The sequence below is a fragment of the Aedes aegypti genome, chromosome 2 (genome assembly GCF_002204515.2).
Source record: "Aedes aegypti strain LVP_AGWG chromosome 2, AaegL5.0 Primary Assembly, whole genome shotgun sequence".
Classification (NCBI taxonomy): Eukaryota; Metazoa; Arthropoda; class Insecta; order Diptera; family Culicidae; genus Aedes; species Aedes aegypti.
In genome coordinates this window covers 77927106-77941441 of record NC_035108.1, presented here as the reverse complement: position 1 = coordinate 77941441, position 14336 = coordinate 77927106, and positions in this window count along the sequence as shown.

The following is a 14336-nucleotide window of genomic DNA, read 5'->3' as shown; positions in this document are numbered from 1 at the left end:
TTTATGTTTTCGGGTTCGGGTTCGGGTCGGGTTTGAAGGTTAAAAAAATATCGGGTACGGGTCGGGTTCGGGCTTGAAAAAAGTCGGGTTTAGGTCGGGTTTGGGGATAATTGTTCACAAAGTAACAACCGGAAAGCTTCCCTATGCATCAGAAACGATGAATTTATCATCTTTTCGAACTCGGGTTCTATTCGGGTTTTTCTTAGAAAACTTTCTCGGGTTTCGGGTCGGGTTCGGGTTTGAACAGCGAAAATTTTTCGGGTTCGGGTCGGGTCCGGGTTTGCTTTTAAATTTTTGTCTCGGGTTCGGGTCGGGTCCGGGTTTGAAGGAATAAAATAAGTCGGGTACGGGTCGGGTTCGGGTTTGAAAAATGTGAAACCCGACCATCTCTACAAGAAAGCCCGAGCAGTCGTCAGTTGTTTTCCCTCACGGGTTGCACGCCTATTTTCTCTGAGTGCTTTTATATAGCCTATTAAACGAGTGAAGTTCAAAGAGGATTGTTGCTGCTCAAGGATGACGGATCAATTGGTGAGCTCGTTTTATGCTACTGTTTCTAATCTATAAAATATGTATGATTGCCCCCTCATCGTTACAACGGTGAGACGTAAATATGATTTTTCAAAAAAATATGAATGGTTCGTCACTGTGAGTGTCGACATAAACTCTGATTCATAAATTATTTATGTCTAAATTTTTTTTTTTTTTTTCAAAACACTTTCTTCTTTTTACCTTTATTTTTGTAATTAAAAAAAAACTTTGAATGGTTCGACACTTCAAGTGTAGACTTCCAAAAGGTTCACTTTATTCAACAAACTTTGAAACGTTCGTCACATCAAGTGTCGGCATATTTTTTCTCTACATAGATGTTGTTCATATCAGATGAAAATATTATATTTACATATAAGCATGTTTATATCTCACAAATAATTATTTATCATGGTCTAATCGCTTATCAAAGTGAATCCTGTGACCCAACGATCCTTCCCATTAACAAACATCCCTCCCAGTAACCTTTGTGGAGATGCAGAGGCAAACACGGTCTCCAAATAGCAAAGATTATACACTAACATTCCTTCCCTCAATCCCACCTGACTGCAAGGACGTGGCCGGCGCCGTTATTGACCATGTATAAATAGAGGCACTGAATTATGCACACTGAAGAAGATTATGGCCAATCCCAGCCGAACTTCTAGTTGATTCTTTGTGCATTTTCACTGACTTCGGTCAATCACGGAATAGCAACCATTGATATGTGTAGTCAGTCTAAGCTAAGCTAAGCTAAGGGTCGAACTTTTGCCCCACTATGGGCCAAAAATTGTTTTCAAGCATTTATGCCAAAACTAATACACCTCAAAGCAACCTTATGATAGGCCTAGAAACGCCCTTACATAAAATATTGAAAAAGATTTTATCTTCAATTGGTTCAATGCAACGAAAGTTTGACCAAAAATTACAATTTTCACGTCGAAAAACAACAAATAGCCATAACTTTTCCAAATCTTAATCGATTTTTATGATATTTGGATTGAAAGTCTCTTTCTTGAATAGTATTCGAACCACCATGACATTTATAAGATTTGTTTTAAATTGAGCTAGAAATCTTAAAAAGATACTCTTACCCCACTCGAACATTTGCCCCACTTTACTCTATGGTTGTAATATCAAGAAGAATGCTCTACAGAGGATTGAAAATAAAATTTCGTTAATGATTCTTATGTTTTATTCCTGGTATAAAACTTATCAATTGTATACAATTGAAACAATGAAACAAATGTCAGTTAAAATTTTTAATAATCTTAGGCAAACACCGTTGAAATCTTCTATTGCTGTGATAAGTTCTTATTATGATTAGGGTCAAATAGGTTAGGTTAATTTGAGACACTATTATCGGTTACCTTATCATAATGATTAGTCACTATATTCTATATACAATTCAAATGGGAATGATCCATAATTTGAGACACATGATAGTGTGACCACTGTACAAACAAATTTAAAGACATGAGTAATTGCTTAATTTAGGGTGAAGATGCATCGAAGTCAAATCTCGAATTTTCGAAAGCCCAAATCTAGAGAACCAGACAACCGTACGCGCTGAATATTTGATTGATTGGTCACCACCAGCGAGTGACCAGTGAGTTAAATTTTCAGTAGAAATGGTGGTCTAGTTCTCATGATCTATGCTCTTGAAAATTTAGCTTCGATGCATCTTCACCTTTGTTTAACAAAATAGAATGTAGACAGAATAACACAGAACATCTAAATATAAGAAATAAATGTAATCTTAAAAAAATACCAACAAAAGAATAAAAAATAAAAATAAACGAATATGAACATAACGAATATAAACAGAAGACAGAATATGATTCCATTGTGCAGCACGATTCATAGAAAATAAAAACAGCCTAGTAGTATGCATGTTAATTTTCAAATATAGTTACTGAATTCCAAGGACTGATATTGATTTTGACTCACCACCATATTCTACCGAGATTAGGATTTATATTGGAAGTTTGAAATCTATCGGTTGATTACCTACTCAGAAAACACAACTTGTTGTTTCAATGCGCAAGCTACTGTGCTTTATCTGCAGCAAATACCAAACAATATTTGAACTATGCACGTAGACATGAAAATATATATTCTACGCACTTGCCACAAATAACCATCCAGTTTGTGTGCATTTCACGATTAGACTCTCTGATTAATGTGCCGAGTATGCAGAGTACAGCAAAGAACAAAAGGAACTGTACGAGAGTAGTTACTGACTAGATTTATGGCGTTGCATTTCAGAGAATCTGTGATCGGTAAACATTACAAAAGACTTCTTGCTGTTATCAACCGAACTGACTAACCATCCGCGGCAAGAAAGATAAGCTAAGTATGATAATTGGTGCAAATTATTGAACCACCATGTACAGTGCTGTTCGGAATAATCTTAGTGCATGTAAATTTTCATTCAAAATAATCAACTTTGATATTTCCTTAGTTATGTTCCCTTACAAGAAATCAACCTGAAATTTTCTAAATAGAACATTAACTTTATAATCACATAATAATAATTTTTGCTTAGCCCCTCATTTTCCAAAAGGGGCTGCCAGAATTAAGGAATAATATGATTAAAAAATTGAACATATTCGTAGTTCAATGAAAATTTCAGCTCAATTGCTCGTACGAAAAACAAAACTAGAGCATGTCAAAATCGATCATTTTATATGAAAATGGACATGCGCTGCTAGTATTCCGAACAGCACTGTAGACAATAACAGTAATTCTTAACCATTGAAACATTGTAGCTTTTGTTTTGCAGTCGCCGTCGTGATTACAACTCATTATCACTATTGTCCTAGAGATATGAGAGCATAAAGTAGTTCGATTAAGGTGAAACAAGATTCCATGTAACGTGTGTGTTTATTCGCATCCTATATACTCCTCACAGTATTAATGATAAATAAAGTTCGGCCAAATGTTCAGCCATTTTGGTTAGTATTTAAAAGTGGTCCAAAATGATGACTTTGGGCCCCTTTAAATTCTCACCAAAATGGCTGAAAATTTGGTAGATCTTATCTCTCGCATTTAGGAAAACGTTCAAAAATCATATATATCGGAAGCAAGATAGAAGAGATGGGAAAAGCTGTAATTATGAAAAAAATGAGGTTTGAGAAAAATTATATTATAATTACAGTTTATATGGAAATTTCCATACAAAAACTAAAATTATGCATCCACCATCGGTAAAACTATCTTATCCACGTTAAAGCTAAAATACTTTACCAAACTTTATTACTCAAGCTCGAATGAAGAAGGTTGCTAAAGGAACAAATTCATTTAGTGCAAGTTTTGTTTAAGGTTTTTGAAGAAGTTTATTGGTTCAAATCCCTTCAAACTGATACAAAAACAAAAAATATCTTTTCTGCTATCCCTTGGGATAAAACCTTGAAGAAGGTTTAGACAAAGAAATGGTAAGTTTGTACTCACATAATTTACTAGTGGTACTTACATACTATTTTCCATAAATGTTACTTATAAATGACATTCTGACATCCGCTTCGAGCCACCTTCCAATCACATCCAAAACGGCTAAACAACAACAAACAACAATCGGAGACAAACCAACCATAGGCTGAAAGTCTCGATAATAAAGATAATGAAATAATAACAATCAAAAATTAGCATTTTCAAAGATCTGAATCACGTTAGTTGACTTCTTGAAAATGCGAGTAGATTTCTAGGCAGACTTTGTTGGATTAAATCCCTAATGTCCTTAAAATAATAGCTTCTGAACCCAAACATGGAATCAATCTACGTTCTCAGTCTGAACAACGTTGATGATGATTGCTTTAACGATAGGACAGGGTTTCTCAACCGGTGGGTCGCGGATTCAATAATATCAAAAGTAGTTATTGATATCAACGTTTTTATATATTTTGGATTTTTTTTCTGAGAACACTTAACAATAGTAAAAAATACAGTCAACTCTCTATAACTCGATATTGACGGAATCATCGAGTTAGGGAGGTATCGAGTTTATAGAACATAAAACCAGTGCAAATGCGATCCGAACCATCGAGGTAATCATGAAAACCAACCTTTAGCTATGGTTCTCTAACTCGATATCGAGTAAGGAAAAGTTGCATTAAGAATATGAGAGGAAATGCATGCAGTTTAATTCAATATTGAAATAATGATATAAACTTCTAACAAACTTTGTTATGTTCCTAGTTAAATTTTGATTGCTCATATATAATTTTATTATAATTTATTTAAATCTATGTCAAGGCTTCTTGCATAATTTATTGAATTTGAGTTAAAATTTTTGTTATTTGACCACATAAACAGCCTTTATATTTCAGAGTGTCATTCTTTTCTGATCGAAAAGCCATTGCAATTTCTGATAAGATAAAGCCTGTACTCGAAGAAAATGCGCCAAACAAAAGTGTTCGCCAAAAATGTATTTTAAGTCGAATTCTCTTGAAATTTTCAGGGAATGAACATATGGATTATGTTTCGGCGTAATTACTTTATTCAATGTCCTTTCCTTTGCTGAAAGCCCGCACCTTTCCCTTAAGACCCCTCATTACATTTTGTGCACTGGTAGAGCCACTTTCATCCATGATTTCTTCAATTCCAGCTCGTTTTTAAACACCTTAGACGATTTTCGAACTTTGGCCTTCATTATAGCTCAAAATCTTTGCACCGGACGAATTTCTGGTGAACTTGGGGGGTTGGCGGTTTTTGGTACAAAAACATGTATCTGTATCAGTCCAACGTCGATCGCGCTTAATGGCATGACGCCAGATCCGGCCAAAGTAATGTCTCGCCTCCGTGACACCCCAGGAAGGGCAACAGACGTTTCTGAAGGCACTAAGTCCGGTAAATTTCACTGTTGATGATACCCGTTGTAATGTATGGTTTACTCAGTTTACCGGATTTGCATATGGCCTGCCAGAGCAAGTATATTTTTGCGAATTTGTCATTTTTTTTCTTCTTTATGTCTTTCGGAACATCAAACCGTGATTTGGCAACGAAGAACTCCAGCCCCGATATCTGTTTTATTGATCACGCCGATTCGGTTCCTTCCGGACCTTGAATACACGAAGCCCAGCTCGTTTCATGGTTTGCTGAACGAACCAGGCGGAATTGGCCTTCAGAGCCGCGTCGCGAATTGAAACGCTTGAAATAATCCAACACCTTCCGGGCCTTCACATGGTCAGCTGTTTTCGATTTTCTTCCACTTCCAACCCGCCACAAGGTCGTCTGGGATTCCTTAAAAGATTTGATTTAACTACCCGAGAGACAGTTGTATGGGTAATTCCCAGTTGTCTTCCGATCCATCTCATGCTCGCAGTCGGATTTTCCATGACGGCGCGCCAAATTCTCCGGCGATTTTCTTCTTGTTTCGACGTCATCTCCGATTGTTATGAAATTTTGCACATGTAAACAATACACTCCAATCTAGTTAAACCCAGATTTTCATCAATTTTTACACACGGACAAAAAAGTTACACACAGATAAAAATGCATTTTTTTTCGAGTACGGGCCTGATTTTAAATTTCGCACTGTCAATGCTGTCACAGTCAGCTATAATAACTAGAGTGATTCATGGAGGTATCTATGGAATATTCCTCGTAAATTTATTGGCTCCCCAGATTTCTAGCAAATCATTGAAAAAATTCAGGAAAGTTTTTCGGTGAACTTCTGGTCACATTTTAGGAGCCTCCACAAATTATGACTTTCACTTTTTTTTACACTGCGGAAGATCCGAAATACCGCTATTTAATAAATTTAAGGTTGCTAAATCAATTGCAGTTTTGAAAAAAAAAATATCATAGCACGTCCAGTTTTTAGATATTAGGTGTTAAAAAATGCAGAATTTGACAATTTCATCATTGCATGCAAGTTCACCAGCTTGTAAGGAAATGTATTTGATAATTTGCCACAAAATTTAAACTTCAAATGTTGAACAATATTTCTCAACAAAGTTCATAATACTTTCGATGCTCAAAAATTATTTATCTAATAATTTAGAATATATTGTAGTTGGCAAAATTAGGGAAACGAAGAATTTCGTATGGAGACTGCAAACATAGAGGTCATGCACGCTCCGGGAGGAGGAAGGGTTCAAGTCAAGCGTGACAAGCCTTAAAAAAATGTCGGAGGAGTCATATAAAAAACGTGACAAAGGTTGAAATATAGCGTGAATTAATTTGTGTACCATCCCATATCGAAAAAGCCGATTTAATCTAAATTTGATCGAGCAATTTGAACCAAATTTCATATGAAATGAAAATTGAAGTCCTATTTTGCATGCTTGGTGGATTAGATCACTGAAAAGTTTTCTAACTCATAGTTTAAATTTCCTGTAAACATCAATAAATCCAGTGTTTTATACAACTTTGGTGACCTCAACACTGTGACATGCTGAAACATTTCTGAGCACGGCATTGAATTCAGCAACCCCAAATTTACTAGAGCCTTTGAGACACGCAAAAATGTTATTTTTTTTACGCTGTGTTATTGAATATTTCGGAATTATTAGAAATCGATGAAGTGGTAGCGTAAAGAACTACTTGAGCACTTCCATGATTGACTTTGGCATGGAGATTTTTTTTATCTGTCGCATTGTCTAAAACTTTGCTATAAGTAGCTATTCAATACAACGCATATGATGATCAAATTTGAGCCCACTATAATATTTGGTAAACCTATTTCTTTAATAGTAAATAATCGAAAAACATCGAATTGTTAAGAGATCCAACATTAATGCGATATGTTTCAAAATTTCTAAAAAAAAGCGTAGAGTTATAATTATTGTTTGGTTTCTAAATTTTTACTTTTTTTGCATTGCGGAGCAGCGATATATAATGCTTTAATTATCATCTTAAATTTATTGGTTATTTCATATTTTCCGATAGTCTTAGCTCTCTTGAAGCTTTAAAACCAGTAAAACCACAAAGTGCAAAATATTTTATTATTGAGCTAAGAAAACTATTGAATACATCAATAAAGCGCTCTTTCAGCACCACTTTTATACGGATACCATCTCATTGTCTTATCAATGGTAATAAAAAGACAGATATTTCAGCAAAAATGGTGAAATTTTTGAAAAAAAAAAGATTTTATGGAGTTTTTACAATATTTTTGTTAGATTTTGGCAGGATATTTTTCTAAAGTTCTGTAGTTTACTCTACGAAAATCAATAGGCTGCCTTGTACATGTTCGCATAGTCGACGTTACCGCCAGCAAAATAGTGCATTGCGTTTTGGTGTTCCCCGCTGCATTCTTGAAACTTTCAACCATTTCGGTTAAATAATCTGTGCATTTGCTAAAGATTGAAATTCAAAGGTTGACTGGGGGAGACTTCTTGATTATTTTCTTACTTTCTGCAAACGCATACATCATTTTATCCGTCCAACCTGAGATTATGATGAGCGATTATGTAAGCACCGTTTGACGTTGAAGTAATTATCTTGATATGATCCTTTCAGGTGCCTTTCAAGGAAATGAACTGTTTCTTCCCAAACCTCCCCTAAACTTATGAAATAGTTTCATCTTTGATCTTTTTGCATATCTGGCGGAATCAGTGGCCAATTTTGTCTTAGATCCTTGTTCAAGAAGATAGAAAGTCGAAGCTTCAAAAAGGTCGGGAACCACTGCGATAGGGCGATGAATCTTCTGCGGGGGAACAATAATTCCATACAGTGTCCGCCGGCCATCGGATCGGAGATTGGAAGAAAATGATGATGTAACTGTTTGCCGCTTGCCGGCCTGTAAACAAATCCATTGACACAGATTTAGTGTTATTTAATCTTCGGGCAGTTAATAATCGATTTTATTTTTAGACATCACATCTATTTTATTGACATAGGGAGAAGTTGATTGTTGTCCTGTGGAACGATCGGCAGGCATTGGTAAATATGGATGTTACTTTGGGAAATTTGACAAGTTCTATCTACCTTATGGAAATAGCCTGTCAACCATATATATTCTTGCTAGTCTATATAACATCTACAACATCTAATCTTAAACTTAAATAATTAAAAGTAAAGATGATATGATAGAGAATGGCTTTGAAATGTAACAGGCATATAATAAGAATCAAAGTCAGCGAGAGTAACCAGTTGGTAACAAAGCTGACTAGAGTAGACTAAGACCAAATCAATCGTAGAAGGGTTTCTTGAAGAGGAAAACAAGAAGGACTATCAGGGTATTAAATTAAGAAATATCCTGACTTTTGACTTTTTTTTTGACTTATTGCTCGGTTTGAAGCGAATTAATTTGCTCCCCAGTTCATTGAAAAGGCTAATAGACAGCTATGAAAGTATATTTACCTAGCTGCGACAACAGAAACACCTAAAGTTTCAAAAATGTTGGTTTCAAATGACGAAAAAAGTTGTTCTTTATACTATCAACGTATAGTTTTTGAATATGAGGTCATTAGAATCAAAAGACGATTGTGAAACTTCGCGAAAATGCGAGGATCGATTTTCCCATATTGTGGTATAATGAATTGTATGATATTTGGTCAAATCGACATGTCATTAAAAATGGAAATTTCACTAAAACTGATAACAAATTGAATAGTATTACACATTTTTCCAATCCTACACTACCTTTAGTACAAATGCAACTGACGACCTGATGGTATGGTCTAATCCACCGATGTACTAAATTTGCTCGGTCTGAGAATTGTGACACTTGAGCGGGGCACGCTCCCGTATGGTCGCCACGTGATCTGGACCCGCTCTAGTGTCAAAATTCTTCGACCGAGCTGGTTTAGTACACCAGTGGATAAGACCATTACGTGGCGCCGTGTCATCCGATCAATCCCAACCGCAAACAGTTCCTCGCGAGAGCAGCACGGTTAGTAATTAAAGATAAGGGTTTATTGTTGCACAATATATTCGATCGATACCACAGATATGAACGCGACACGTGGTGCTCTGAGGCGTGTCTTTCCGAACAACCACAGTAGGAAAAACTGTCACCTCTAGTAGGACAAATGCAAATATTTTCCACAAATGTTACTTTGTAATGTCCCACAGAAAGCACGTCAGACGGAAGTGCGGCAAACAGGAATAAAAGCTACTTACATCCAAAGCAAATATTGGCATTTATCGGCTGTGTGAAATCCAATCACATACGAAAAGGACTGAGTTGGGATACAAAGCAACACATGCCTACCTACTAACAATCCAACACCATCAATATCGACTTTCATTAGTTTATCAGGAAAAAAAAAAGAAACACAATACGGTGTGTACCGTAATAATCACCCTACATTACAATCGTGCCGCGAAAATAACCTACCTCAAAAAATCATCTGACTGAAGCCGGTTCCGCGGATGAAGATGGTGGTAGTTGGTGGTGAAGCAGTAAACAGCCATGCCGTGGCAAAAACAAGAGCTTAGACCATGACTTAGACACAGGCAAACCGACGTAACAATTTGCAGTTGATCTACAAATAACATACAAAAAGATTTTATAAATGCAAAAAACTTCTTCGTCTTGCTTCATTAAACCTTAACCTGAAAGTCTTTTGTCATTTTTTGAAAACAGTGCTGTAAACATTCGACACTTTGCGCGACGTTCGTTTCGTTGCCATGGTTAGCAGTCACAGCACGAGCTTTAGAATGAACGTCAACAAGCACAAAAAAGTGCCAATTGAATGTCGTCTGACACGATGACATTTGTATAAATCATAAGTTTTACATAGAATTCAGACATCGGATCATAAACAACATGAATAGTTTGATCTTGCCTGTTATGTCAAATGTGACACACATACAGTGAAAACAGAACAGAAACAAACAAAACCGTATCGTTTCCTAGCGTTGGTCAGTGGCAATCAATTGACATTTTTCTTTTCGACATTCGTTTGATCGCTCGTGTTGTGAATGTTTGAGAGAAGCGCTGCCGAATATCAGCGAAAACGCATCGACTACCGTGATTGCTTACAACACTGTTTGAAAATCTCTCTTATACTACGTCCGTTTGTCCGTGACACCCGTGAAGCCCTCCAGATGACCAGCTACTTGACGATGGGTGCGATTTTGTTATTCTTCCTATTTAGCAAGTAGTCTAAACAATCCACTAGTTGCTGAATACATAGGCAACGGCGGTCGTGCTTGAGCATACACCCGAACCCATATGGCGGGCGAAATGGATGAGTTGATGATTCGAAGTAGGAACGTGCTCTCGTTCTCGATGCTGAATTCGATAATGTAATTTCGTTATTGCATTCATGAGAATTTATGACAAAGAAGGAAATTCAAATATGTTATGTAAATGGAGCTCAATGTGTACCAGTAGGCATTGTAAATCATTATTTCGGTACTACCTAAACTCTAAAAATGCTAAATACATAAATGGTGAGCAACACTAGCTACTCTGCAATGTTGAGCTCGCTAAACGTTCACTACGTCCAGCGAGCAAAGCATGACAAGCAAACGATCGCAATCAATTGGGACTTGTATTACCGTGCAGCAGGTGCACTATACACCATTCTATCTACCGTCTGATGGCGGTATGAGGTACTTCGGGTATCGGTGTTGGATGTAACCTTGACTTTGAATAATAGTAAAAAAAAACGACGAGCATGACGACGAACAACAATAACACGAAGAATACCAATGACTCAGCTTTGAATTCGCGCCCCATATCACACTTCAGCAAACTTGGACGACTATCCGACGAGGGAGTTTGCCACCACCATACAATTTCGTTCGCCACACTTCGGACAGCTCCACCAGCGTGTCGCACTAAGGGGCGCTTGAACAATCTAGCTGGCCAAAAGTATTTTACACATTCTTTATGTTAAATTAGTAACGAGACACGTTTTGAATTGTATTTTGATATTTATGGATGTCTTTTACACATCCCTGCCCTTGAGAATAGAGAATGATCAAATTATTACATATTGTTAAAATTATCTACTTTAATATTTTATTTTTAATTATAACTAATAACGAGATTGATCATTTGCTCAACGAAATTATTCGTTGTTGTTTTTTGCAACGAAATTGTTTCAAATACACATTTTGTAGAAAATATTTAATGTTATAGAGGCCTATCGTGTCTCTTGTAAACTGCACGAACCCGTTTCAGTACATTCACTAAAGCTCTAAAAACTCGTTATGTCTTTACAACTGATTCGCACATTGTGTTTCAATCTTCGTTCTAAATACAAAATAAACGAATTGTGATTGTTTATTGTTAATTTAAAGATTAAATTTTATTACGAAGCTAGTTTCATACATGATATACAATTGTTTCGTCGATTAACGGGACACTTTGTTTTTTTTAATTACATCGCTTTTACACCGTGGTCAATATATTCTCATACACTTTTTCTTTCCTTCGGTACAATTTACTGAATGTAAGATTCAGTATGTTTTACTATTTCATTGCAATCTGGTAGTGTCAGACTAACGTAGAATAGCTCGTTTGATGAAGTAGAAAAATGAATTGCTTTGATATGTTCATTGACGTCGAGTTTTGTACTTAAAATGAATTTTTGATCATATTGGTCTGGTTTATAAAGTAAAATTCAGAACATCCGCAAAAACATTTCAGAAACTTTAATTTAACCATATTGTATTTTGAATAGAAAAATATAGATAAAATTTCATAAATAGAAGTGCCGCAATGACTGCAGATTGAATTTGGTTCTGCCTGGAAACAATTTTCCTAAAATCTTGAGTTAATAAAATAAAATATTTCCAGAATATTTCCTATAGTGAATCAGTATTATAGCGCCTTTCAAAAACTATAATCACTTATGATATCAGTTAGACAAGCGCGAAGTAATGTTACGTCGAAATTGAGAATATACTGGACACGGTGTATGTATTTATAATCTTTTCTAAACTTCTATTTCACGTTAAGGTGAATATAAAACGAAGCCAAATTTGGAATTGTCAAATGCATAAGTCTGGAGAATTTGATAATTGTTCGAGTTGAAAATAGGGTTACCATCCGTCCTGATTTTGAGCTTCTTTTTAGGTTATTATTTTATTTATTTGGCTTTACATCAATTATCTTGATAAAGCCTCGCCAACAATATTTCGCCAATTCCCTCGGTTCATGGCCGCTTCTCTCCATCCTCGACTGTGACCCACGCTCTCCAGGTCCTGGTGTACCTGGTCAATCCACCTAGCTCGCTGCGCCCCACGCCTTCTTGTTCCGACCGGATTCGTGGCGAACACCATTTTTACAGGGTTGTTGTCCGGCATTCTTGCAACATGCCTTGCCCAGCGTATCCTTCCAGCTTTAGCTACCTTCACGATACTGGGTTCGCCGTAGAGTTGAGCGAGCTCGTGGTTCATCCTTCGCCGCCACACGCCGTTCTCCTGCACGCCGCCGAAGATCGTCCTAAGCACCCGACGTTCGAAGACTCCAAGTGCTTGCAGGTCCTCCTCGAGCATCGTCCACGTTTCATGCCCGTAGAGGACTACCAGCCTTATGAGCGTTTTGTACATGCTACATTTGGTGCGGGCGTGAATCTTTTTTGACCGCAGCTTCTTGTGGAGGCCATAGTAGGCCCGACTTCCACTGATGATGCGCCTCTGTATTTTACGGCTAACGTTGTTGTCAGCCGTCAACAAGGATCCGAGGTAGACGAACTCGTCGACCACCTCGAAAGTATCCTCGTCTATCGTAACACTGCTACCTAGGCGAGCCCTGTCGCGCTCGGCCCCACCAGCTAGCATTTACTTTGTCTTGGTCACATTCACCACCAGTCCAACTTTTGCTGCCTCACGTTTCAGGCGGGTGGACAGGTCTGCCACCTTTCCAAATGTTCGGCCGACGATGTCCATATCATCCGCGAAGCAAACAAATTTACTGGATCTCGTAAAAATCGTACTCCGGCTGTTAAGCCCGGCTCTTCGCATAACACCTTCTAGTGCAATATTGAACAACGTATGCCGCCTTGAAATCAATGAAAAGTTGATGCGTTGGGACCTGGTATTCAAGACATTTTTGGAGGATTTGCCGTGCAGTAAAGATCTGGTCCGTTGTCGATCGGCCATCAACGAAGCCAGCTTGATAACTTCCCACGAGATCGTTTACTACAGGTGACAGACGACGGAAGATGATCTGGGATAATACTTTGTAGGCCGCATTTAGAATGGTGTTCGCTCGAAAGTTCTCACAATCTAACTTGTCGCCTTTCTTGTAGATGGGGCATATTACCCCTTCCTTCCACTTCTCCGGTAGCTGTTCTGTTTCCCAGATTGTGTCTATCAGCCGGTGCAGAGAAATGGTCAGCCTCTCCGGACCCATCTTTATGAGTTCAGCTCCGATACCATCCTTACCAGCAGCTTTATTGTTCTTGAGCTGGTGAATGGCATCCTTAACCTCCCTCAAAGTGGGGACTGGTTGGTTTCCATCTTCCGCTGTACTGACGAAGGCATTTCCTCCGTTGTCCCGTCTTTCATTGCCTGTGCTCTCAGCGCCATTCAGGTGCTCGTCGAAGTGCTGCTTCCACCTTGCAATCACCTCACGCTCGTCCGTCAGAATGCTCCCATCCTTATCCCTGCACATCTCGGCTCGCGGCACGAAGCCGTTGCGTAATGCGTTGAGCTTCTGATAGAACTTGCGTGTTTCTTGAGACCGGCACAGCTGTTCCATCTCCTCGCACTCCGTCTCCTCCAGGCGGCGTTTTTTCTCCCGAAAGAGGCGGGTCTGCTGTTGCTGTTTCCGTCTATAGCGTTCCACGTTCTGCCGGGTCCCTTGCTGCAGCATGACCGCCCGCGCTGCATTCTTCTCCTCCAAAACCTCCTGGCACTCCTCGTCGAACCAATCGTTCCGTCGACTCCGTCCCACGTACCCG